This window comes from Sinocyclocheilus anshuiensis, unplaced genomic scaffold, assembly GCF_001515605.1.
Source record: "Sinocyclocheilus anshuiensis isolate Anshui unplaced genomic scaffold, SAMN03320099.WGS_v1.1 scaffold1390, whole genome shotgun sequence".
Classification (NCBI taxonomy): Eukaryota; Metazoa; Chordata; class Actinopteri; order Cypriniformes; family Cyprinidae; genus Sinocyclocheilus; species Sinocyclocheilus anshuiensis.
Window position 1 is genome coordinate 382,730 of NW_015560623.1, and position 6,066 is coordinate 388,795.

General features: G+C 34.8%; 1 pseudogene; it reads right to left on the reverse strand.

Annotated features, from left to right (window-relative positions):
- Positions 1-6,066, reverse strand: part of LOC107681912 (solute carrier family 12 member 9-like) — a 48,088-nt pseudogene that overhangs the window by 39,541 nt on the left and 2,481 nt on the right.

Sequence of the window (6,066 nt, forward strand, 5' to 3'; positions counted from 1 at the left end):
TGCTTTTAAGTCGGAATGTGAAAACAACATGGACACTTGCGTTACTACAAAGATTTGTTGGATTTGTATTATTAGAGTTTTCCGACTTCACGTGCATTTTCTCAGTCGGAAATTATTTTTCACGTGCGGTGCCGGTGATGATGCTTCTTACGTCCGTTTCGGAGAACCAGAGGACAAATATTTCAATCGATCGCTCAGGCATGGCACCGAAATGAGGCACCGAAATCTGCGTTCGGATTTGGTTCTAGTACATACCGGTTACATAGGTACCAGTGGCATATTGGTACCGGGTTTCGGTACCCAACCCTATCCATTATCCACTACTAAACACACTTAACAACCTGCACACAAGAATTCAGGCTAACAAACAGTAGAAAACACTAAAAATAAACTAACAAACTACCTTTAAACAACAAGAAACAGTCCAGTAAACTCAACACCCACCGGACATGTTGGATCCAGCCATGATCCCAGTGCAGCCGTTAAACATCACCGCAAAAACAGTGGCGAAGGACATCATGACTCCGGTGGTGTAGTCCACTACGTAGTCAGCTAAACACACACAGACAGTAGATTAACTGTCTGTAACTTTTGCAACAAAGCATTTGTGATAATAAGTATATTTACATGTGTGCATTTAGCCGTTTATTCAAAGCCACTTACAAAAGAGGAACAAAAGCAACACGTAGAAGAGCCAACAATATTTGTGATATACAATGCAAGGTTTATTAGATAACCAAAATAAAAAGCAAACTAGAGAAGAGGAGAAATGCAGAGAACAACAAGAGTGTTTTTTAAAGTAATTATAATTACATATAACTGTAAACTTCTCAGTTAAAAAGAGATATGGAAGAGAAAACATTAACTAACAATGAACAATACTTCAACGGTGGTTATAATCTTAGCATTAAATAAAAAAAAGGTTTTGTTTCAAAATCAAAGTGTTAATATTTGAGAACATGAAAAAAATTATAAAACAACTTTTTATAACTTTAAAAAAGTATTTTATTAACATTAACAAAGATTATTTAATGCTATTATTCATTAATACGTAATATTAATTAACTACATAAACTTTAGGGTTAAGATTAGGGTTTGATTTAGGGCAAGTTATTTCTAATTATGCATAATTTACTGGTAATGTTATAATAATGTTATAATACATACATGTAACGAGTTACTAATATGCATTGCTCGCTGTTGGTTTATTTTTTATATATTAAATTCATATTCATGTTAAATATATATATATATGAATTATTTTATATATTATATATCTATATTATGCATCTTAATATATTAAATAATTTTTCAGTATGCTTTTTATTTAAGTTTCAAAGATTTTTACTTGACTTTTTTTTCTTTCTTTCTTTGTTCTTTCAAATTAATTATTTTAATTTCACATTTTTATGATTCATTTAATTTTCAGCTTTTCACGGACTCAATGTGGGAAGACTGATGTTACTAAATTGAAAACATTACATAAACTAAATATTTCTCTACAAAAGTGATGCTAGTCTTTAGCTTCACAACTAATATAGCTTCACACTAACATGAGAACAGCAGATCTAGTGTCACGTTACTAAAAACATGCTTGGGTTTGAATTAACTAGCTGCTTTTAGTTACTGTAGCTTCTGATAACGTGCATTTTACACGTGTGACACTCGGTTAATCATGAAGCTGGTTAATTAATATCATGTTAATGCATCTGTTTTTTCATTAAGGAAGTGGCCTTTTTACAGAAGTGTCCCATTTCTCTGTTCTCAGACATGATATCAAACACTGAAATTTGGTTACAAACCATAACGTCTCTCACCTTGCACGTTTCCCAACAGCGTGTCTAACTTGAAGCCGGTGAAGTTGGCGCTCGTCGGGCCGAGCGAGGCGTTTCTGTGGCCGGGTAGTTGGACGGTTCGAAACGGCACGGCGAAGAAACTGATGAAGATGGTCCCTAAAACCACCATGACGATGATGAAGATGAGGAAGGTGGCTTTAGCGTAGATATGAGCCCCGACCAGACACACCAACACACACAGCAGCAGAATCACTGTCCCGTACAGCAGAGACCACCAGTAACCGGTCGGCAGAGCCGCGTACCGAGAGCCAGTCAGTGACGAGCCGTCTGAGACACAGCATAAAAATACTCATTAAAATTAATCTAGTTGAAATAAAGTGACACTTTAATAATGACATTTTATTTAATTAATTAATTTTTAAATAATAAATAATAAATATTTGTATTCATTTATTTATTTAATAGCAATTATAGCCATTAATGCTGGAAAATAATAAAAAATATACATTTATTTAATTGCAATAAATAGTCATTGATTCTGATTTTTTTTTTAATACTTCATTTAGCCTTTGATGCTGAAAAAATAAACTAAAATGAATAAATAAATATTTGTATTCTTTTATTTAATTGCAATTAATAGCTATTGATGCTGAAAAAAATTATATTATTTTATATAATAATAATATTAAAAATAATTTGCTGGGGGGAAATTGCTGGGAAAAATATTAATTAATAATATCCACTGATGCTGAAAAAAAATAAATTAAATAAATAAATATCTATTTTAATTAATTTATTTAATAGCAAGTAACTGACATAAGTTGAAGTACTGAAATTATTAAAACTGAAACATAAAAAATGCAAGCAATTCAAGAAATAAAAAAAAAAATGAAAATGCAAAATGCACATAGCAAAATTACTAAAACTGAAACTAAAATCAGAGTTTATCAATTCATGCATTCCCTGGGACTCAAATCCATGACCTTGCCATTGCTGGCACCGTGCAACATAAAGCATTGCCATCCATAGATAAGAGAAAAACACTTATGCAGAGTGGATTCACTGTGGTTTTGTCGCAATAATTGAACTCATATTGTGCTAATTACCCTTCCATGTGTCAACGGGATCATGCACACCTATACAATCAATGCAAACACATGCACAAGCTACCATCAGAAATCCCGAAGGTTGTGAGAATCGCCTCCACCAGTCCCAGCACAAAGAGGGCGCTGCCGCACACGTTAGCCAAGAAGAACATGATGCCGATGCTGCCGCCGAACTCCGGACCGAGAGCACGACTGATCATGTCTGTGGATGCAAACACAAGCACACGCAAACACAACAACACAGCTAAGGAAATAAACGACAGGAAGAGTCATGCATGTGTTTATGTTCACGTGATATGAGGATACAATACGCTCCTCCGGCGTCCAGCGCTCCATTAGTGGAGATCGCGCACACCGACAGAACCGTCATACTGATGATGAAATACGCCACCAGCAGCATCGCTATAGTCTGATACAGACCACACTGACCCACAACAAAACCTGCGAGACAAAACAGCACCAGTTACACCACTGAACACCGTCTTAACCCTTATATTACATGTTTGAGTTTCAGAAATACTGGTTAAAGCAATAGTTTGCCCAAATGTGCTGTAAATGTGCTAACCCTCAGGCCATCCAAGATTAGGATGAGTTTGTCTCTTCATCAGGTTTGTAGAAATGTAGCATTGCATCAGTGTCTCAGCAATGTATGCTCTGCAGTGAATGGGTGCCGTCAGAATGAGAGTCCAAACAGCTGATAAAAACATCACAATAATCCACAGCTCTCCAGTCCATCAGTTAACATCTGGAGAAGACAAAGGCTGAAACAAATCCAGCATTAAGACGTTTTTTACTAAAATACCATAGAATCCATAATCCATAATAACTCTTCCTCCAGTGAAAAAGTGCATCTCCTGTTGTCTCTCACATCAGAATCCAGCCACATATTTGTTTAGAGCTGTTTAAACGCTGCTTGATCTGTGCAGATTTCTCTCCTGATTCACACCAGAACACTTTTTCACTGGAGGAAGAGTTATTATGGATTATGGATTCTATGGTATTTTAGTAAAAAACGTCTTAATGCTGGATTAGTTTCAGCTTTTGTCTTCTCCAGATGTTAACTGATGGACTGGAGTGCTGTGGATTACTTGTGGATTATTGTGATGTTTTTATCAGCTGTTTGGACTCTCATTCTGACGGCACCCATTCACTGCAGAGCATCCATTGCTGAGACACTGATGCAATGCTACATTTCTACAAATCTGATGAAGAAACAAACTCATCCTAATCTCAGATGACCTGAAGGTGAGCACATTTTCAGCACATTTTCATTTTTGGGTGAACTATTCCTTTAACCTAGGATGTTTTTTCTTAGAATTATGTCTTTTTTTTTCCATTTAGAGTCACAAACGTGCAGACAAAGTTTTGACACTCACATAACAGGCATTGTGGAATGTGCGTACAAAATTTCTATTACGATTATGTTGTCAATTTGACCAGAAAATGTCATTGGTCAGACAAAAAGACCACTCACACAGGTTGCATTTCGACACACTTCAGCTTTAAAAGGGCAGTAAAAGCATCCTGACTGCAGTTTAAACATAAACCGATGCATCCTCGGCCTCGCTCTCCTGTAGTTCATTCACAGATCAGTTGTTCTAGATTAGTGCTGCGCTCAGTGGACCTCAGTCACAGCAGACGTGAATCAGAGCCATGCTGTGTTCAATGAGCTGCACTGTTGTGCACCAATGAAAAACCAAATAAAAAATCTGTAGATGACATTTAAAACACTTCAAAGCATTTCGAGCATAAGCATCATCACACACATCAGCAAACCTGCACACATTTGCATGCATGTGATCATGCACATACACATTTTACTTGGGGCTTTTATGTATAATGCATTATAAAAGTAGTTTTAATGCATTAATCATGCCTTGTAATGCACCTAATAATGCATTATATGATCTCATGAATAACTATAACCAGTTATAATACATTATAATACTTAAAATATAATGCATTACAATGCGCACTATGAATATATTTATAATGCATTATACATAAAGGCTTTAAGTGTTACCAAAACTTCTCTATGCTGTCTGACTTGTTAAAACTGATTTTTCATATTTCCACATTATGCATGAATTATGATACTTCACATACAGAATATGTAAATACACACACAGAATGGAGAGAAGGTGTTTGTGTAAGTCCAGGTTTAAAGTCAACATGAAATAGCATTTGAAATCCGGTTTCGTTCCATAACCTCATGTACTTTAGAATGCGAGAGGATATACAACAACAGCCAACAAAAATGTAGAGCAAGATTTGTTTTTATCCATGTTTAAATTGCAATGCATTGTGGGGAATCTGAGGGTTTTTGACCAGGGCTAGTTTCACATGCATTATTATTTGATATTATTGCTGTGACTTTTATCACATTAACCAGCATTAAATTAATAAGTAACTACTAATTAAAGATTAAAAAAATGCATCACCTAAATCAAAAATCTAAAATAAACCACACAGACTGTAAAAAATATTTTTTTCTAAGTAGTAAATAAAAGTACTCTTTCTACTTTCTATTTCCGCAACAAATAAAAAAAAATTACAAAAGTAATTGCGACCTTTTATCTTACAATTCTTACCATTTTTTCCTCAGTATTGCGAGTTTATATCAAACAATTCTGACTTTTTGTTTCTGCTACGGAATAGAAAAAATTAAAAAGGTTATCTCACAAATCTGAAATTTTATTTGTGAGAAATCTTTAAACCACACTGAAATATTTATTTTTTTGACAAAAAAGGAGGAACCACGAGTTAATTAAACATTTAAATATTAAAGATATATTAAACATATAAACTCACAAGAAAAAGAAATTGTCAGCTCGCATTAACTTCTTTTTTTTATTCTGTAGTAGAAATAACTTTCATACCACACAACCTAGATAAACATCAATCAAAAAACAGGTTTTTAGGACAACATTTTCTTTCTCTGGAATGACATGAATCTTATGCATCTCATTCCCAATAAGAGTAGAAACATGTATTAAAAACACACAGAGTCAGTTTTTCTTTCATGTTGACTTTGATCACATGCAACATGAGTGTGTGTGTGTGTGAGTGTGTGTGTGTGTGTGTGTGAGAGTGTGAGTGTGTGTGTGCGGACGTGAGTGTGTGTGTGTGTGTGTGTGTGTGAGAGTGTGTGTGTGAGTGTGAGA